This window comes from Bombina bombina, chromosome 6 (genome assembly GCF_027579735.1).
Source record: "Bombina bombina isolate aBomBom1 chromosome 6, aBomBom1.pri, whole genome shotgun sequence".
NCBI classification, from domain to species: Eukaryota; Metazoa; Chordata; class Amphibia; order Anura; family Bombinatoridae; genus Bombina; species Bombina bombina.
Genome location: NC_069504.1, coordinates 1,107,318,104 through 1,107,341,100, shown reverse-complemented (window position 1 = coordinate 1,107,341,100; position 22,997 = coordinate 1,107,318,104).

Below are 22,997 nucleotides of genomic sequence, written 5' to 3'. Positions count from 1 at the left end.
CACTATACTATCCTTAAATTAATTACATAAAATACCTACAATTAATTACAATTAAACTAAATTACGAAAAACAACAAACACTAAACTACAGAAAATAAAAAATAAATTACAGATATTTTAAACTAATTACACCTAATCTAATCCCCCTAACAAAATAAAAAATCCCCCCAAAATAAAAAAAAATCCCTACCCTATACTAAATTACAAATAGCCCTTAAAAGTGCCTTTTGCGGGGCATTGCCCCAAAGTAATCAGCTCTTTAACCTGTAAAAAAAAAATACAATCCCCCCCAACATTAAAACCCACCACCCACACATCCAACCCTACTCTAAAACCCACCCAACCCCCCCTTAATAAAACCTAACCCCCTGAAGATCACTCTACCTTGAGTCGTCTTCACCCAGCCGGGCACAAGTGGACCTCCAGACCAGCAGAAGTCTTCATCCGATCCGGCCAGAAGAGGAAATCCAGACCATCAGAAGTCTTCATGCAGGCGACATCTTCTATCTTCTTCCATCCGGAGCGGACCGGGTCCTTCTTGAAGACATCCGACGCGGAGCATCCACTTCCATCAAAGATGGCGTCCCTTCAATTTCCGATTGGCTGATAGAATCCTATCAGCCAATCGGAATTAAGGTAGGAAAAATCCTATTGGCTGATGCAATCAGCCAATAGAATTGAGCTCGCTTTCTATTGGCTGATTGGAACAACCAATAGAATGCGAGCTCAATCCTATTAGCTGATTGGATCATCCAATAGGATTGAACTTCAATTCTATTGGCTGATTGCATCAGCCAATAGGATTTTTGCTACCTTAATTCCAATTGGCTGATAGGATTCTATCAGCCAATCGGAATTGACAGGAAGTCATCTTGGATGACGTCACTTAAAGGAACCTTCATTCTTCAGTCGCCGTTGGATGGAAGAGGATGCTCCACGTCGGATGTCTTCAAGATGGATCCGCTCCGCTCCGGATGGAAGAAGATAGAAGATGCCGTCTGGATGAAGACTTCTGCTGGTCTGGATGTCCTCTTCTGGCCGGATCGGATGAAGACTTCTGCCGGTCTTGAGGTCCACTTGTGCCTGGCTGGGAGAAGACGGCTCAAGGTAGGGTGACCTTCAGGGGGTTAGTGTTAGGTTTTATTAAGGGGGGATTGGGTAGGTTTTAGAGTAGCGTTGGGTGTGTGGGTGGTGGGTTTTAATGTTGGGGGATTGTAATTTTTTTTACAGGTAAAAGAGCTGATTACTTTGGGGCAATGCCCCTCAAAAGGCCCATTTAAGGGCTATTTGTAATTTAGTATAGGGTAGAGATTTTTTTTTATTTTGGGGGGCTTTAGATTAGGTGTAATTAGTTTAAAATATCTGTAATTTCTTTTTTATTTTCTGTAATTTAGTAATTTTGTTTTTCGTTATTTAGTTTATTTAATTTAATTGTAATTAATTGTAGGTATTTTATGTAATTAATTTAAGGTTAGTGTAGTGTTAGGTGTAATTGTAACTTAGGTTAGGGTTTATTTTACAGGTAAATTGGTACTTATTTTAGCTAGGTAGTTATTAAATAGTTGTATATTGTACCTAGTTAAAATAAATACAAAGTTGCCTGTAAAATAAAAATAAATCCTGAGCTAGCTACAATGTAATTATTAGTTATATTGTAGCTATCTTAGGGTTTATTTTACAGGTAAGTATTTAGTTTTAAATAAGAATAATTTATTTAGATGTATTTAAATTATTTTTAAGTTAGGGGGGTTAGGGTTAGGGTTAGACTTAGGTTTAGGGGTTAATAAATTTATTATAGTGGCGGCGACATTGGGGGGGCAGATTAGGGTTTAATAAATATAATGTAGGGTTCGGCGATGTTGGGGGCAGTAGATTGGGGGTTCATAGGTATAATGTAGGTGGCGGCGGTGTCCGGAGCGGCAGATTAGGGGTTAATAATATAATGCAGGTGGTGATGATGTCGGAGATGGCAGATTAGGGGTTAATAAGTGTAAGATTAGGGGTGTTTAGACTCGGGGGTCATGTTAGGGTGTTAGGTCAAATTCTATGTTTCTATCTGTAAAGGAATTTAAAAATGCCTGGGACATGCATAAGGCTATCCTAAGGAAAAAGTAACATGTAATAAGGGTAGACTTGATGGGCCTTTTTGGTCAAATTCTATGTTTCTATGTTTCTGTAAAGGTGCAGACGTAAAAAGTATTTCCCCATAGGAAACAATGGGGCTGCGTTAGGAGCTGAACGCTGCTTTTTTGCAGGTGTTAGGTTTTTTTCAGCTGGCTCAGCCCCATTGTTTCCTATGGGGAAATCGTGCATGAGCACGTTCAGCCAGCTTACCGCTGACTTAAGCCACGCTGGTATTGAGGTGAGATGTGGAGCTAAATTTTGCTCAATGCTCACTTTTCTGAGGCTAACGCCAGGTTGCAGAAAACTCGTAATACCAGCACCGCACACCATTACCGACAAAAACTCGTAATCTAGCCAAAAGTGTTTGTGATTAGGGATTTCCATTCATTGAGAGAAGGTATAACAGCTGATTTCCAATGTTTTGGAATTAACCTCCTAGCACAATTTAACATAATTAAGAGTAACCTATATCTTAGTTTACATTTAATTTTTGGGAGATTGTTCATTAGGATAATAGTAGGGTTAAATGGTATTACTATATCCAAGGTTTGTTCAGCAGCTTTTTTTTAATCTCTTGCCAGTATTGCATGATGGTAGGGCATGTCCACCAAATATGTTGAAAATCCCCCACTCCTCCACGTTTTCTCCTGCATGGGGTATTTGTGTTTTTAAATATAACTGCCAATCTGGCAGGTGTGTAATACCATCAATATAGAAGTTTGAGGTTTGTCTCTAATTGGGCAATAGAGGAGGTGTTACTACTCATGTTTGTGAAGACCTTGGTCCATTCTTTTGGTGATATCTGTGTTTGTAAGTCATTTGGCCATTTGGAAGTGTAATTAGGTAGGCTTCTAGAGTGATGGTCAAGGAGTATTTTATAAATAAGGGACAATGAACCTTTAGAGCATGTAGTTGAGTTGCAAACTGTCTCAAATAACGTTAAAGGTCTGTGAAATTAAGTGTTGTTAGCATGTGAAGTAATATAGTGGTTAATTTGAAAATATCTAAACCAAGGAGCAAAATATTTACCATAATATTACTGTAAATCTGATTTGGTTTTGAGTTTACCATTTGATAAGGTGTATGACATGGGATTGTATCTTGTAATTTTAACATGTGCAAGAAAGGTTTGGTAGGAGATATCTGTATTTCTGGATTGTCTTTTAGTGGTGTCAATGGGGATGGGGTGGATGAGATGTTTGGGGATTTAATTATATATTTATCCCAGGTGTCAAAAGTTAATTTAGAGATTGTAGTTGTTAATGGGCCTAATGATCCATGTATTTCTCGGATCCAACAACTTTTTGAAGGTGAGCTTTATATGTGATGAATTCGCCTCTGAGTGTACATTTATGTGGATCCCACACTGTGAAGGGATTTGTTACCGAATTTGTGTTAATGTCAAAGCATTCTATCATTGTGTTGGATAGTTTATCAACAAAGGGTTTATGTGATCAAAGATATTCGTCCAAGTGCCATTGAAATGGGTTTGTGGGTGTATTGGGCCAATTAATTTGTACAGAGACAGCTGAGTGGTCTGACCATGCTGTGGGTATAATGACAGAATCCATTATTAGAGAGAGACCAGATTGATTAGTCAGGTCGTAATCTATCCTACTGTAGGAGTTTGATGGATGAGAATAGAATGTGTAATCTCTAGATAGTGGATGTACAAATCTCCATATATCGTACAGATTGTGGTCTTTCAGGTTTTTCCATAAATAGGAGGACGTACGTTTCCAGATTTTGGACACTGGGTTAGAGTTATCGATTTGTGGCTGGAATGGAAAATTAAAGTCTCCTCTTATATAAACTGGTCCTTTAGAGATATCCAGTATTCTGTGAAAAAGTGATCTAAAAAAGGGAATGTGATTGGTATTGGGTGTGTAAACATTAATCAATGTGATTGGTCTGCCATACATGAGACCTGAGATTCCTAAGAATCTGCCATCATTATCTTTCATTATTTGTGATAATGTGAAAGGGATATGTTTACAGAGTAGGTTGCTAACTCCACAATGTTTCGTGGTTGCAGTACTATGAAAATGCTGAGTATAGTGCATTCTAAAGTATTTAGGGATTTCAGTATTTTTAAAATGTGGCTCTTGGAGGAAGAGAATATCTACCCGTTTCTTAAATAAATCTGAGAGGGCTTGGACCATTTACATGGAGAGTTGAACCCTTTTAAATTCTGAGTTACATATGAATAGGATTCTTTTAAGATTCCATTTAAAGTTTTACAAATAAGTTTACCAGAAATAGAATAACATTGTGTCCATACCATAAGTATAGTATAAACATTGATTTGAGTAGGTTACAGCGTATGACAACAATAAACTTAACAAATAAAAATGAACAAAATAAACTTAATGAACATAAATAATAACAGCATTAAGAGCCCGGCACATTTTGCCAGAGGAGGCGGTTCAGGCAGTTTGTTTCAAACCTCAGTTACTGAATACACAAACAAACAAACAATGGGGGGTAAAGGGTAGGGAGCAAGTGAAGCATATGATGAATATAGGGTACATTATGATGAAGGGGCACATGTTCATCTAAAGTCCATTCCAGTATGAGAATAACAGAGTTAGGAAAGACAAACTTAAGTCTCAGGTTTATGGTTGAGTAACCTAACAAAGTCTTTGAGTTTTCAGTTTTCAAATGATTTTTCCATATCTAAAGTTCTTTCTAGGGGGACTATGAATTGTAGGCCAAATCTCAATAGGTACTAACATGTGTTTTACTAATGTGAGATGGTTGAGAATGTACGTTGATGTATTGTTACTCTCTGTTAGATGATCAGAGTTGAGTTTCAGTGTTGTCCTCTTCAAATCAGAGTTACCACCAGCATACGTACAGTAAGTATTAGTGGTATAACAGAATGTTCCTTTAATGTTTAAGGTTTGGATTAAGACTTCGATCAAGGAGGTTTAGGTTGTGACAGTCCTAGATTTGTATGTGTCATATCTTTAGAGGTTGCAGATTACTGTGTTTGTTTCATCGAAATTGTAGACCATGTATGGGTGTTATCTTGATTTTAGTTTCTAGGAGGTTCAGACGCTGATAATGTGTGCAAATCCAGGCTCAAGGCCTCACAAAATCTCTGTACATCTGATGAGTGCCTGCAAATCAAGCGTCTATCTTCATGCATAACCAATAAGTGCATTGGAAAGCCCCACCTGTATGGGATTTGTCTTTTTCGTAATAGCTGGGTGAGAGGTGAGAATTATTTCCTCTTTTGTAAAGTCCTTTGTGAAAGGTCTGCATAAATCTGGATAACTGTATCTCAAAATCTAATTGGTTGTTTTTTCCTGGATAAGTTGAGAAGTTCTTTCTTACCTCTGTAGTTTTTAAACTTGTTAATGATATCTCTAGGTGGTTCAGAATCAGGAGGTTTAGCTCTTAATGCTCTGTGAGCTCTGTCCCAAGGTATTTCATCTTGTGAAGAGTTGCCTTTGACGTGTAGAAACAGAGCAGGTAGGTATGTGGGCAGACCCGATTCAGGAACCTCCCTTATACGGAGGTTTTTCCTCCTACTTCTGTTTTCTAAATCTTCTATTCTGTTATGTAAGGTATTCATGGTTGTTATATGAATCCACTTGGGATTGTAGTTCATGGAATTCCTCTCTCATATTATCGTCTCCATCTTCCAAAGCTTCAACTCGAAAGCCCAGAGTATTAATGTCTTATTTTAGGTCTATTAATTCTTCACGGATACATGCTCTGACTATATCTGCAATCTCCTGTTTAGAAGGCAAGGTAAACAATATTGTAGATTGGATTTGTACCATTTCTTGCAGTGATATATTCGCCTGAGTATTTTAAGTTGGGGAAGGTATCTTTAAAGATGAAGAATTTTGAGAGGTAGATAGAGGAGGTCCTTCTGTGGTATGAAAAAAAGTTGCCACTGATTGTCGCACTGGCGTTGCTTTAGGTAATTTGTCTTGTTTCCCTGCCCTTTTTGAGGCCATGATAAACTTGGATTTCTTGAAGGGTATATCAGTATGGCTGTTTTGTAAAAGTTGGATCCTTTTAACTTTAAGTAATGTCAGCCTAGGGTTATTGTACCGTAGATAATATACCAAAATTATAAGACTGTCTTCCAATCCTAGTAGTTTTATAGGATGTGAGAATCCTGTATACAGAGAGGTCTGATCAGTGAGAAATTCCCTCTATGTAAATTGTGGCCTATTCCCTGTATTTGGCATTTCAGGCTCCTTCAGGGCTGTGTATGTACACTAGATATTGGTATTTATATAGACCCGGATGTATAATTGCTATGCGTTATTAATCTCTTTTGTGTTGGAGGGGACAGATTTATAGAGAGTCCATTAAATCTGTGTTTGTTGTATCCCTCTTTGCTAGGAGCGGGTGATGTAATATGTGCATGATGGCTATAATTTGTGGAACTCAGCCGAGAGGTTTACTCGCTCTGTGTCTATTGTACAGGAGATGCAGTCTATTGTTTTTACTTACGCATCCAAGTTGTGGCGAGTTATTCTCTGATGCGTCTGGGGAAATTCAGGCTGCACCGTTGCGTTCTTTCCTTTGATTAGGCTAGGCCCAACTCTCTCTGTTTGGGAGTTCCATGACATCTGATACTTTCCTAATCTCCCGTTTCACAGTGATGGGAGTGAGTGATACCGTTGCGTGCAGCGCACATTCCGGTTAACAGTGATATATTTTTTCCCCTTCAGGAGTCATTATTTATTGCTTTTGTACCCCTTTGTAGTGACTGCCTACATGGAGCTGAGGATTTATGCGGCCATCTTAACCGCTACCGGCTCCAACCCCCGCCCCCCCCGTAACATAACTGTTCCCCTTTCATTTCTACTACTATTTAAAGGGATAGGAAACCCCAAAAATTCATAGACAGAGCATGCAAATTATTATTTTTAATCAAATTGGCTTTGTTCCCATGCTATTCTTTGTTGAAGAGATATCTAGGTAGGCGTCGGGAGCACCGCATGGCAGTAAGTGGTGCTGCCATCTAGTGCTCTTCCAAATAGATAACATTCTTACAGACCTGCTGCCATCTAGTGCTCCAGACACGTGCACGCTCCTGAGCTTGCATCTTTGCTTTATTAACAAAAAATACAAAGAGAATGAAAATTTGGAAATAGAAGTAAATTAGAAAGTTGTTTAAGATGGAATACTTTTCTAGAGACCATGCTTATAAAAGAGAAGCAAATAAGCATATTTAAATATTTTATAAATTAAAAGGTTAAGATAAAGCGCTTTACACTGATATTGAAACTAACAACAAATTCTTAAGACCGATTTCTTACTGGCTGCAAATCTCACAGCTATACTGAGTGACCATGACTTGTCTTTAAAACCAAACAATAAATTCAGGGCATGAGCATTTGTCTCTCCAAAAAAAATAAAATATGATGAACTTTAATATACAACTTATAGATACAACAAAGAGAATAGTTAGACGTATTTACAGATGTGATGGAGATTAGAGTCAGCGGTGGCTTGTATGACACTGAGACGCTACACGCCATATTTGAGCTACGGTAGAGTTTGAATTATGGAGCACAGACCAGGCACAGCATATGTGCATATGCTGCTGAAACAGTGATTTTGCTAGAAGCATTTTTGATCATGAAAGTATATTGCAAAAAGTTTGAAAAGCAACCATGCACGTCTTAAGTTTGACTGTTCTTTCTTGATTAAGAAAATACAAACTATAAGATTCATTGCTGAAGGACTCTCGCCTAGATTACGAGTTTTGTGCTTTAGAGGGTGCAAAACGAACGCAACAAAAGTTGTGTTCTTTCAACCACCATAGTACTGCCATTACGAGTTTCTGAAAAGCCTCCTTGTGCATGCGATATGGTGGCGATAATCTCCATACCGCACAAAATCCAAGGGCTGCTTTGACGTGCTTGTGCACGCTTTCCCCATAGACAATGGGGAGAGAGTGTTAGAAAAAAAAATAACACCTGAAGCGCGGAATGAAAAGCTCTGTAACAAAACCCCACTGATTTCTATGGGGGAAAAAAGTTAAGTTTAAACCTAGCACCCTAGCATAAACCCCTAGTCTAAACACCTCTAATCCGCTGTCCCCGACATCTCTGACACCTAAATAAAGTTATTAACCCCTAATCTGCCGCTCCTGACATTGCTGCCACTAATAAAAGTTATAAACCCTTATTCCGCTGCTTCCAAGACATCTCTGCCACTAATAAATGTTATTAACCCCTATTCTGCCGCTCCCTGACAACGCTGCCACTATAATAAATTTATTAACCCCTAAACCTCTGGCCTTCCACATCACTGCCGCTAAATAAACCTACTAACCCCTAAACCGCCAGCCCCCCACATCGCAAAAAACTAAATTAAACTATTAACCCCTAAACCTAACAATCCCCTAACTTTATATTAAAATTACAATATCTCTATCTTAAAATAAATAAAAACTTACCTGTGAAATAAAAAAAAAACTAAGTTTAAACTATAAATTAACCTAACATAACTATTATACTAATCTATTATACTAAAATTAAAATAACTACCAATAAAAAAAACTAAATTACACATTAAAAAAAACCTAACACTGGCTAAAAAAATGTAAGTCTAAAACTACAAAAGTAAAAAATACTAAACTATGAAAAATATCAAACGAAATTATCAAAAATAAAAACAATTGCCCCTAATCTAATAGCCCTATAAAAAATAAAAAGCCATCCCAAAATAAAAAAAACCCTAGCCTAGAATAAACTACCAATAGCCCTTAAAGGGGCCTTTTGAAGGGCATTGCACTAAAAAAATCAGCTCTTTTACCTGGAAAAAAATACAAAGACCCCCCAACAGTAAAACCTACCACCCAACCAACCCTCAAAATAAAAAACCTTTTACATTGTCATGAAAAGAGCATTCAGCTCTTTAACTTAAAGCCCAAAACCCTAATCTAAAAAAAAAAACACCCAAAAAGATAAAAAAAAAACTAACACTAACCCCTGAAGATCCACTCATAGTTTCTGAAGTCCGGACATCCATCTTCATCCATTCGGTGCGAAGTCTTCACCCATAAACTACCTATACTATGTACTATGTAACGCTTTAGTTATGAGTTTTGTGAGACATTTTTGTTACACAAAATCCACAACTACTGCTCTCAGATAGCGGTATGATCGTGTCGGTATAGGCTGTAACGCAAGCTTTTTAGCCTCACCGCACAACCTGTAATACCAGCGCTATGGAAATCCCACACACAAATGTCATTTTTTTGAGTGTGGGATTGACATTGCTTTACAAGCTAAAATGCTTGCGGTATAAAGGTTGCGTTACTGTTTTTACGCTGAAATTGCCATTTTTTCAGCGTTAAAACCGTAACGCAAAACTCGTAATCTAGGTATATATGAATACTGACATGAAGGATCACATTTCATATTCTTATACTGCCACCTAGTGGATTTTAAAAGAATATGGCATCCCATTATATTCCAATAACATTCACAGTTTTTATCAGTAGTAATATTATTTAAACCTCTGTCCATATTTCCTTTTGAAATGGAAGCTTAATTATCCCATAGGATATCCGTATGCAAATCACAGGTATTGCTGAATTACAATATAGTTTCCTTGTCACTTCAGTTGGAACTTGCTTCTATGACTTAACCACCCTTTCTATACAGAAGTGATTCGGGAGATTATTGTTGAATCTTCTACCTTCCAGTTTGATTTCATAACCTCATTTTCTGAAGTTGCTCTTTTTGTAAATTATTATTATTAGGTTTTTATTATACATATTTATAAAATGGGTGACACAACCTTGTTCTGTGGTTTGCCCTATTTTACAGACTTTAATAGGTCTAATGATCAAAAACGCACTGGCATAGAGAGAGTTGAAATCCTGCAAAATCTTTGACGGCATTTTTTTTAGCATTTTATTTTTGGGGGACTTTCACAAAAAAAATTCTATACAATAATAGAGAATTTCCTTTTAAAGAGGCTTACATGTTATTTTTGAGAAAGCCTGTGTGACTAAACAACTGCTGTATATGTTTCATCTACTGGCACGTCACCACATGGCCTGGGGCTCTAGTAAGATACTGTGCTTACTATAGACTTGCTGAGTTAACAGCATTATGCTATTCCAGTCGGAAGTTACACACCAAGGAACTCCTTTGACTCTATATACTGAGCCTTTAAAGGGATAATAAACCCCCATTTTTTTCTTTTATGATTCGGATAGAGCATGCAATTTTAAGCAACTTTCTAATTTACTCCTATTATCAATTTTTCTTCGTTCTCTTGGTATCTTAATTTGAAAAAGCAGGAATGAAAGCTTAGGATCCGGACTATTTTGCTGTCTCCTACTATTTAAAGGAACACAAATTTAATACTATTGGCTGTATGAGATTGCTTGTTAAAAATATATACAACTGTTGTGAAAATTAACCCTCTCATTGTAAACACTTATATGCAATATAATTACATGGAGTCTATCTGTGATTTATAACCATAAACATTCTGCTAAATATGTGACCACACTAAGTGAACATAATAATTGAACAAGAGGAACGCCTTACAGAAATGTCAGGGATATAGATTGAATGATGCGTGATGTTAGACCAATAGAGATTGTATAAATAATAATACCATACTTTTGAATGCACTCACTTGTAACAATAAAACCGAAACAAAAAGGATAATTTGAATTAAAGTCTATACCTTATACATGTGAATACGCTCTGTAGCTAAGATCAAACAATAGATGTTACAATTTACCAATATAAATTACACCCAAAGCTACTCTGCACAATTGTATAAATTGCACTAGATATATTTCTTCTGTTAAGTGTGATCAGTCCACGGGTCATCATTACTTCTGGGATATTACTCCTCCCCAACAGGAAGTGCAAGAGGATTCACCCAGCAGAGTTGCATATAGCCCCTCCCCTCTACGTCACCCCCAGTCATTCTCTTGCACCCAACGACTAGATAGGATGTGTGAGAGGACTATGGTGATTTTATTTAGTTTATTTCTTCAATCAAAAGTTTGTTATTTTTTAATAGCACCGGAGTGTGTTATTCCTTCTCTGGTAGAGTTTGAAGAAGAATCTACCAGAGTTTTTTACTATGATTTTAGCCGGAGTTGTTAAGATCATATTGCTGTTTCTCGGCCATCTGAGGAGAGGTAAACTTCAGATCAGGGGACAGCGGGCAGTTTATTCTGCAAAAAGGTATGTAGCAGTTTTTATTTTCTAACAATGGAATTGCTGAGAAAATCCTGCCATACCGACATTATATCATGTATGTATAATTTACATTTTAGTATTCTGGGGAATGGTACTTCACTGGAATTACACTGTGTATATAAGATTTTAGCCTAATAGAAATACAACAGGCTTTTTAATAATTCTTAATTATGTTAAACGTTTTTGCTGGAATGTAAAATCGTTTTCATTTTCTGAGGTACTGGGTGAATAAAATGTTTGGGCACTATTTTTCCACTTGGCAGTTGCTGGATCTAATTATGACAGTTTTTAATCTCTCTCACTGTTGTGTGTGAGGGGGTGGGACCTTTTTTTGGCGCTTTTGCTACGCATCAAAAATTTCAGTCAAAAGCTCATTGTTTTTCCTGCATGTTCCAGTTTATCTCTACAGAACCTAGGGATCTTCAAAGCTAATTTGAGGGAAGTAATCTAACAGAGCTGTAAGATTGTAGTTGACTGTGATAAAAAACGTTTATTCTTTAACTTTTTTATGCCTCAGGGTTAGTTATTTCTTGCTACTGGGTACAAGCCTTTGCTAAGTTGCATTTTGTTTTACAAAGCTGATTGATTTCATCTGTTATATATATTCAGTGCTTTTCAAGCACAGTTCATTTTTTTTCATTGTATTTTACTTGTATAGTATTTCCAAATTGCAAGTTTATTTGCTAGTTTGTCAAACATGTCTGATTCAGAAGATGAGACCTGTACTATTTGTACTAAAGCCAAGGTGGAGCCCAATAGAAATTTATGTACTAACTGTATTGATGCTACATTAAATAAAAGTCAATCTGTACAAATTGAACAAATTTCACCAAACAACGAGGGGAGAGTTATGCCGACTAACTCGCCTCACGTGACAGTACCTGCATCTCCCGCTCGGGACGTGCGCGATATGGCGACGCCAAGTACATCTGGGCGGCCATTACAAATAACATTACAAGATATGGCTACTGTTATGACTGAGGTTTTGGCTAAATTACCAGAACTAAGGGGCAAGCGTGATCACTCTGGAGTGAGAACAGAGTGCGCTGATAATGTTAGGGCCATGTCAGATACTGCGTCACAACTTGCAGAACATGAGGACGGAGAGCTTCATTCTGCGGCTGACGGTTCTGATCCAAACAGATTGGATTCAGATATTTCAAATTTTAAATTTAAGCTGGAAAACCTCCGTGTTTTACTAGGGGAGGTGTTAGCGGCCCTGAATGATTGTAACACAGTTGCAATACCCGAGAAAATGTGTAGGTTGGATAAATATTTTGCTGTACCAACAAGTACTGACGTTTTTCCTATACCTAAAAGACTAACTGAAATTATTACTAAGGAGTGGGATAGACCCGGTGTGCCGTTCTCACCCCCTCCAATATTTAGAAAGATGTTTCCAATAGACACCACCACACGGGATTTATGGCAAACGGTCCCTAAGGTGGAGGGAGCAGTTTCTACTTTAGCTAAACGTACCACTATCCCGGTAGAGGATAGCTGTGCCTTTTCAGATCCAATGGATAAAAAATTAGAGGGTTACCTTAAGAAAATGTTTGTTCAACAAGGTTTTATATTGCAACCCCTTGCATGCATTGCGCCGATCACGGCTGCAGCGGCATTCTGGATTGAGTCTCTAGAAGAGAATCTTGGTTCAGCTACGCTGGACGACATTTCAGACAGGCTTAAAGTACTTAAGCTATCTAATTCATTCATTTCGGAAGCCGTAGTACATTTAATTAAACTTACGGCTAAGAATTCCGGATTCGCCATTCAAGCGTGCAGAGCACTGTGGCTAAAATCCTGGTCAGCTGATGTAACTTCTAAGTCCAAATTACTTAATATACCTTTCAAGGGACAGACCTTATTTGGGCCTGGTTTGAAAGAAATTATCGCTGACATTACAGGAGGTAAGGGCCACGCCCTACCTCAAGACAAAGCCAAACCTAAGGCTAGACAGTCTAATTTTCGTTCCTTTCGGAATTTCAAAGCAGGAGCAGCATCATCTTCCACTACTCCAAAACAAGAAGGATCTGGTGCTCGCTACAGACAAGGCTGGAGACCTAACCAGTCCTGGAACAAGGGCAAGCAGGCCAGGAAGCCTGCAGCTGCCACTAAAGCAGCATGAATTGAGGGCCCCCGATCCGGGATCGGATCTAGTGGGGGGCAGACTTTCTCTCTTCGCCCAGGCTTGGGCAAGAGATGTCCAGGATCCCTGGACGCTAGAGATAATATCTCAGGGATACCTTCTGGACTTCAAACACTCTCCTCCAAGAGAGAGATTTCATCTGTCAAGGTTGTCGACAAACCAAACAAAGAAAGAAGCGTTTCTACGCTGCATACAAGATCTATTGTTAATGGGAGTAATCCATCCAGTTCCACGGTCGGAACAGGGACAAGGGTTTTACTCAAATCTGTTTGTGGTTCCCAAAAAAGAGGGAACTTTCAGACCAATCCTGGATTTAAAGATCCTAAACAAATTCCTAAGAGTTCCATCATTCAAAATGGAGACTATCCGGACAATTTTACCCATGATCCAAGAAGGTCAGTACATGACCACAGTGGACTTAAAGGACGCTTACCTTCACATACCGATTCACAAAGATCATTACCGGTATCTAAGGTTTGCCTTTCTAGACAGGCATTACCAGTTTGTGGCTCTTCCATTCGGATTGGCTACAGCTCCAAGAATCTTCACAAAGGTTCTAGGTGCTCTTCTGGCGGTACTAAGACCGCAGGGAATTTCGGTAGCTCCTTACCTAGACGAAATTCTGATACAAGCTTCAAGCTTTCAAACTGCCAAGTCTCATACAGAGTTAGTACTGGCATTTCTAAGGTCACATGGATGGAAGGTGAACGAAAAGAAAAGTTCACTCGTTCCACTTACAAGAGTTCCCTTCCTGGGGACTCTTATAGATTCTGTAGAAATGAAGATTTACCTGACAGAAGACAGGTTAACAAGACTTCAAAGTGCTTGCCGCACCCTTCATTCCATTCAACACCCATCGGTGGCTCAATGCATGGAGGTAATCAGCCTAATGGTAGCAGCAATGGACATAGTGCCATTTGCTCGCTTACACCTCAGACCACTGCAATTGTGCATGCTAAGTCAGTGGAATGGGGATTACTCAGACTTGTCCCCTTCTCTGAATCTGGATCAAGAGACCAGAAATTCTCTTCTATGGTGGCTTTCTCAGCCACATCTGTCCAGGGGGATGCCATTCAGCAGACCAGACTGGACAATTGTAACAACAGACGCCAGCCTTCTAGGTTGGGGTGCTGTCTGGAATTCTCTGAAGGCTCAGGGACAATGGAGTCAGGAGGAGAGTCTCCTGCCAATAAACATTCTGGAATTGAGAGCAGTTCTCAATGCCCTCCTGGCTTGGCCCCAGTTGACAACTCGGGGGTTCATCAGGTTTCAGTCGGACAACATCACGACTGTAGCTTACATCAACCATCAGGGAGGGACAAGGAGCTCCCTAGCAATGATGGAAGTATCAAAGATAATTCGCTGGGCAGAGTCTCACTCTTGCCACCTGTCAGCAATCCACATCCCGGGAGTGGAGAATTGGGAGGCGGATTTCTTAAGTCGTCAGACTTTTCATCCGGGGGAATGGGAACTTCATCCGGAGGTCTTTGCCCAAATACTTCGACGTTGGGGCAAGCCAGAGATAGATCTCATGGCGTCTCGACAGAACGCCAAGCTTCCTCGGTACGGGTCCAGATCCAGGGATCCAGGAGCAGTCCTAATAGATGCCCTGACGGCACCTTGGGACTTCAGGATGGCTTATGTGTTTCCACCCTTCCCGATGCTTCCTCGATTGATTGCCAGAATCAAACAGGAGAGAGCATCAGTGATTCTGATAGCACCTGCATGGCCACGCAGGACTTGGTATGCAGACCTGGTGGACATGTCATCCTGTCCACCTTGGTCTCTACCTCTGAAACAGGACCTCCTGATACAGGGTCCTTTCAAACATCAAAATCTAACTTCTCTGAAGCTGACTACTTGGAAATTGAACGTTTGATTTTATCAAGACGTGGGTTTTCTGAGTCAGTTATTGACACCTTAATACAGGCCAGGAAGCCTGTTACCAGAAAGATTTACCATAAAATATGGCGTAAATACCTATATTGGGGTGAATCCAAAGGTTACTCTTGGAGTAAGGTTAGGATTCCTAGGATATTGTCTTTTCTACAAGAAGGTTTAGAAAAGGGTTTATCTGCTAGTTCATTAAAGGGAAAGATCTCAGCTCTGTCTATTCTGTTACACAAACGTCTGTCAGAAGTGCCAGACGTTCAGGCTTTTTGTCAGGCTTTAGCGAGGATTAAGCCTGTGTTTAAGACTGTTGCTCCACCATGGAGTTTAAATCTTGTTCTTAACGTTTTACAGGGCGTTCCGTTTGAACCCCTCCATTCCATTGATATAAAGTTGTTATCTTGGAAAGTTCTATTTTTAATGGCTATTTCATCGGCTCGAAGAGTCTCTGAATTATCAGCCTTACATTGTGATTCTCCTTATTTGATTTTTCATTCGGATAAGGTAGTTCTGCGTACTAAACCTGGGTTCTTACCCAAGGTAGTCACTAACAGGAATATCAATCAAGAGATTGTTGTTCCATCTTTGTGTCCAAATCCTTCTTCAAAGAAGGAACGTCTTCTGCACAATCTGGATGTAGTTCGTGCCCTAAAATTTTACTTACAGGCAACTAAAGAATTTCGACAGACGTCTTCCCTGTTTGTCGTTTACTCTGGTCAGAGGAGAGGTCAAAAAGCTTCTGCTACCTCTCTCTCTTTTTGGCTTCGTAGCATAATACGTTTAGCCTATGAGACTGCTGGACAGCAACCTCCTGAAAGAATTACAGCTCATTCCACTAGAGCTGTGGCTTCCACTTGGGCCTTTAAGAATGAGGCCTCTGTTGAACAGATTTGCAAGGCTGCAACTTGGTCTTCGCTTCATACTTTTTCCAAATTTTACAAATTTGACACATTTGCTTCCTCGGAGGCTATTTTTGGGAGAAAGGTTCTTCAGGCAGTGGTTCCTTCTGTATAAAAGAGCCTGCCTATCCCTCCCGTCATCCGTGTACTTTTGCTTTGGTATTGGTATCCCAGAAGTAATGATGACCCGTGGACTGATCACACTTAACAGAAGAAAACATAATTTATGCTTACCTGATAAATTCCTTTCTTCTGTAGTGTGATCAGTCCACGGCCCGCCCTGTTTTTCTAAGGCAGGTAATTATTTTTAAATTATACTCCAGTCACCACTACACCTTTGGTTCCTCCTTTCTCGTTGGTCCTTGGTCGAATGACTGGGGGTGACGTAGAGGGGAGGGGCTATATGCAACTCTGCTGGGTGAATCCTCTTGCACTTCCTGTTGGGGAGGAGTAATATCCCAGAAGTAATGATGACCCGTGGACTGATCACACTACAGAAGAAAGGAATTTATCAGGTAAGCATAAATTATGTTTTTACGTCAAAGTTACTTTTGAAACTTGGATACTTTTGGCCTAAACATCAACAGCAGGATCAAAACTCCCCTGCATGTTGAAAACTAAGCTTGAGTACTAGAAGTTTAATGACCAACACCAACCTTAGTAATATTTGTATACTCAAACATAGACTAGTTGTGGATATGTCACAATTTAATAAAGGACATGCTCAGTGACTGCTCATATTGCATGGGATGATGTATCCTAGCTTCGGATTAATGGAAATGTAATCGTATAGATTACACATGGGATTATTCCCAGTAGTTTATCATATCATAATGGGAATTTAAGCCTTTAGGTTATCTACTTTCCAATTGGAAAATCCAAAAAAATCTCTCTCTTAGACAATGTGTGGTCAAAATTCCCTAACCTGGGTGGCAGCTTTCTCTATATCACTGTCATGTACACCTCCATTCCACCTTAAGCAGCTCTATCTAACTTCGCATACCACCTTTTAATTCAATTATTGACTTTTCCTCCCCTATATAGTCTGAATTTTCCCATGGTACCTTGCTGGTTTATTGAAGTTGTTTACCGAAGAAACTCAGCTCAACTTGTTCCCTTGTGTTTCCAGAGACAGATCACTTGTCCTGTGTCTTTACGCTCACTTGCAGTCAGCCTTAGATTCTCGCTGCCACAAGCTGTGACGTCACTCCGGCACTGAACCTCAGTTCCTCCTACTTCGCAACAACCAGTGAGACTCAAGACCGCTCAGCTGCTCACCCTGTCACGCTTCAACGGCTTACAGTCGCACGCTCTCACACTTACACAGACTGGATCACAGTCTAGCACGCAGTACGGATTTCCTCCCTTGCCGTTAGACCGAATAAGGAACCGCCTGCAGTAAGCACTAAGTGGCTACCTACCAACAGCTGCAAGATCAGGTTCCGTATGTTAAGAGGATAAGTCTTATTTATACAGTGTGCATTGCCTTTGTTTATTTGTATCACATAAGCGAGTATTCTACTTAATCCTTTGAGTCTGTCACTGAGCCGTCTAACTGCTTCTCGCATAAAGTGATAGCTTCAGTATTCAACATCCAGCTTATTGCTGTCTAGCTGCTATCCTCCACCTAACGCTTCTGTGGTAAAGACGTAGGTACTAATTACTGTGATAAAACTTAAACTCCTCACTCCTGCAGTTAACTCCTAAGTTACCTCTGTGGTGGTTTCTAACTACTTCTACACTGTTGCGCCTATATTACTGCCCTCTAATACTTCTCATATTACTGGGATAGAACTACCAGGCAACACTATATCAAGTGATTAAGAGTGTGTTTACTCACTAGCAGACAATCTTAATTGCTTGTAACAAATAACATTTATAGATTAACTTTAGTGACTGAATGCTACAAACAGCAACTAACTGCTGATCCTTACTTAATAAACCAGCCCATAAAAATAAAATGGAGCCCTCTGACGTGACCCCTCAATTACACAGCCTTAACCAGCGCCTAGACAATCTAACCCAGGCATTCAGAGAGCTACAGGTTGAAAACCAGAGCCTCAAAGCCTGTTTAAGGGAAGTATTGTCAAACAGAAACACTGGAAATGACCATCAGGCTGAACCCCAGGTCTCTTATCCAGAGATGTTTTCTGGAGATCGCTCCTCTTTCAGGCAGTTTAGAAATGCCTACCTATTGTTATTTGACTTACATCCTAGGACCTATACAACTGATAGAACCAAGGTGCTTACCGTACTCTCCTACCTTAGGGGAGAACCCAGGGCCTGGGCAGACTCATTTTATGAGACCCAGGACCCTATATTGAATTCCTTAGATGCCTTCCTTAAGGCTCTCTCTACCCTCTATGACGACCCCTACCGTCAAGTAACTGCAGAGGGTAAACTCAGAAACCTGAAGCAGTTGAAAACACCGGTAGAGGAATATATCACTCGTTTCAAGATCTGGGCAAGAGACTCCCTCTGGAATGAGGTTTCCTTAAAAAACCAATATCGCCTTGGCCTAGCAGAAGAGATCAAAGACAAGCTCGCCAGGATTGGCATAGCAGATCGCCTAGAAGATTTGTACGCTCTCACGATTACTATAGACCGTAGACTTAGGGAGAGGAGGCAAGAAAAAAACCCTTCCACTGCTCCTGTACGCAGGGTACTTCCAACTCCTCCTAGTCCCAGTTCATCAGCAGAACAACCCATGGATATCAGTTTCCTAAGAGGACCCCTCACTCCACAAGAGAAGGCTAGACGCCGTACACTAAACCTCTGCATGTATTGCACAGGGACTGACCATGCAGTTAAAGAATGTCCTCTACTATTGAAACAGAAGTTAGGTAAGGTACATACTACAAAACACTGCTTACACACTAAAAGCACAACCACTGCATATCTTACCATACCCTTACTTTTCCGGTGGGATCGACACAGGATAAACTGTAATGCCATGATCGACACCGGCGCATGTGCCAACTTTATTGATTTACGTTTAGTTAAAGTTAATAAAATACCTTTTCTGTTTAAAAGCACACCTTTGCCTCTTAAAGTCATTGATGGTACACACCTAGCATCAGGTCCTGTCTCTCAACAAACTATTCCTCTGCTTGTCACCTCTTCTTCTGACCACCATCACCTTCGATATCATCACATCCCCAATATATCCTGTTGTTCTGGGTATTACTTGGCTCAAACAACATTGGGATACCCTCACACTTTCTTTCTCTTCTCCGTACTGTACTGCCACCTGTTTTCCTAACTCTCATTTGCTCACCACAACTTCTCCTACTATCCCTACACAATATCTTGACTTCTCTGAGGTGTTCAATAAGACGGAGGCTGAGTCATTGCCTCCACATAGGCCCTACGATTGCCCCATAGACCTGCTTCCCGGAGCAACCATTCCCTATGGCCATATTTACCCTCTTTCAAGACCCGAGCTACTTCATCTAAAAGCCCTCATTGGCGAGAATTTGAAAAAAGGGTTTATCCGACCTTCCACTTCCCCTGCCGGAGCCAGCATATTTTTTGTTAAGAACAAGGATGGGTCCCTACGCCCGATAATCGATTTCAGGGAATTAAATAAGCGTACTATAAAGAACAGGTACCCATTGCCTCGCATCCCAGAATTGATTGAGAGGTTAAGAGGCGCAACTATATTCACAAAACTGGATCTTAGGGGTGCCTACAACCTTGTTAGAATAAGGGCCGGAGACGAGTGGCTTACTGCATTTAGGACCAGGTATGGTCTTTTCGAATATACTGTTATGCCATTCGGACTATGCAACGCCCCGGCAACATTTCAGAATTTCATTAACGACATATTCAGAGACATCCTTGACACTTTTCTGGTGGTCTATTTTGACGACATCCTGATTTACTCTCCTACCTTTTCAGAACATGTCACACACGTCAGGCTTGTGCTATCCAGGTTACAGACACACAGACTTTATGTTAAACTTGAGAAGTGTCTCTTTCATGTTAGTGAGGTGTCATTCTTGGGGTATCGCATTAGCAAGAGTAAGATAATGATGGAAGACAGTAAAATCACAGCCATCACCTCCTGGCCAAGACCGTCCAATCTAAAAGATGTCCAGCAGTTTTTAGGCTTTGCAAACTTCTACCGACGCTTTATCCGGAATTTCGCAGCCATCACCAAACCACTCACTAATCTGACCAAGACCACAGCATCCTTAGTATGGACCTCCCAGGCGCAAAAGGCCTTTGATCTTCTCAAATCACTTTTTGTCACTTCTCCCTTCCTACATATACCCAATAGCAAGCCCCAGTTCGTTCTAGAGGTAGTAGCATCAGAATACGCCATTGGCTCAGTACTGTCTCAGAAATCTTCTCCAAAGGACTTGCTACATCCTGTATGTTACTTCTCCAGACTTCTGACACCAGCAGAATTAAACTATCCCGTCTGAGAAAAAGAGCTATTGGCGATTGAGTCATCATTTGACCAGTGGAGACACTTACTGGAAGGTGCAGAACAACCCATAGTGATCTACACAGACCATAAGAATCTGCAATACCTCCAGACCAATCGTACTCTCTCCGCCAGTCAGCTCCGGTGGAGTCTCTACTTCTCCCGTTTCTCTTATACCATCACATATCGTCCAGGATCAAGAAACGGGAAGGCTGACGCCCTCTCACGTAAGGATGTTAGACCCCAGACAGCCTCACCCTTCTCAACTATAATTCCCAAATCATCCATTGTTGGCTTTATCTCCAAAGATTTCGCAGAACTAAAGACTCAACTGCAATTGGATACAACAAAAACCTCTTATTCACTCACACCTGATGATAACGGAATCCTTTGTCGTTGTCTCATGACTCATCTTTAGCCGGTCATTTGGGTATGCACAAGACTCTTGACCTCCTCCAAAGGTATTTCTGGTGGCCATCTATGAGACTCTCAGTAAGGAATTACGTCAAGTCATGCCCCACATGCCAGACCTGTAAACCCTCACATCAAATACCTTTGGGTTTACTCCAAAACCTACCCATACCTGAACACCCATGGGCAAGTGTGTCCATGGATTTTATAGTCAATCTTCCAAAATCCGAAGGAAGTCTGTCATCTTTGTTGTTGTAGATCTATTTTCGAGAATGGCCCATTTCATTCCCACAGACTCACTCCCAACAGCACAAAAAACTGCTGAATTATTCATCAAAGAGGTGGTTTGCTTACATGGTCTCCCAACATCTGTTCTCAGTGATAGAGGGTCACAGTTCACCTCTGCGAGAGAACCAATCAATGGCTGGAGCAATACTTAAGATGCTTTTGCTCCAACAAACATGATTCCTGGGCTTCCTTCCTCCCTCACGCGGAATTCGCCTACAATAACACAACTAACTCATCCACTGGATATTCTTCCTTTTACATTAACTCTGGTCTCCATCCACGCTTCCATCCTTTACCTCCTACTGACACTCCCTGTCCTCAGGTTAACGACCTGGTCAATTCCATCAAACAGACTTTTTACCGTGATCCAAGATAACATCCAGCAAGCACAAGCTACACAAAAACGCTTTTATGACCTCCGCCATCGGCCACATCTGGGTTATAAGGTTGGAGACTTGGTTTGGTTAGCCACCAGAAATCTAAGAATACCTGCCCCATGTAGGAAATTTAACAAACTTTTCGTGGGGCCCTTTCCAATTGTCGCCATACGCAACCCTGTTAGGGTTACTCTACAATTACTTCTGACCTATCGCATCCATCCGACATTCCATGTCTCTCTCATCAAACCCTGTGATGCCTCTCATCACCTGCCTCTCCCTGCTTCGGCTTCCCCAACGCCGGATCCCGAATACGAGGTACATTCTGTGATAGACTCCAGACGATGTCATGGACAACTTCAGTACCTTGTCCATTGGGCAGGCTACGATTCCTCCGAGGATTCCTGGGAGCCAGCGACCAATCTTTCCACACCCGTCTGGTATCCCTGTTCCATAGACGGCATCCGGATCGGCCCGCACCTTGATACCCTCTTGGGGTCCCTTTGGGGGGGGGAAATGTCATGTACACCTCCATTTCACCTTAAGCAGCTCTATCTAACTTCGCATACCACCTTTTAATTCAATTATTGACTTTTCCTCCCCTATATAGTCTGAATTTTCCCATGGTACCTTGCTCGTTTATTGAAGTTGTTTACCGAAGAAACTCAGCTCAACTTGTTCCCTTGTGTTTCCAGAGACAGATCACTTGTCCTGTGTCTTTACGCTCACTTGCAGTTAGCCTTAGATTCTCGCTGCCACAAGCTGTGACGTCACTCCGGCACTGAACCTCAGTTCCTCCTACTTCGCAACAACCAGTGAGACTCAAGAACGCTCAGCTGCTCACCCTGTCACGCTTCAACGGCTTACAGCCGCACGCTCTCACACTTACACAGACTGGATCACAGGCTAGCACGCAGTACGGATTTCCTCCCTTGCTGTAAGACCGAATAAGGAACCGCCTGCAGTAAGCACTAAGTGGATACCTACCAACAGCTGCAAGATCAGGTTCCGTATGTTAAGAGGATAAGTCTTATTTATACAGTGTGCATTGCCTTTGTTTATTTGTATCACATAAGCGAGTATTCTACTTAATCCTTTGAGTCTGTCACTGAGCCGTCTAACTGCTTCTCGCATAAAGTGATAACTTCAGTATTCAACATCCAGCTTATTGCTGTCTAGCTGCTATCCTCCACCTAACGCTTCTGTGGTAAAGAC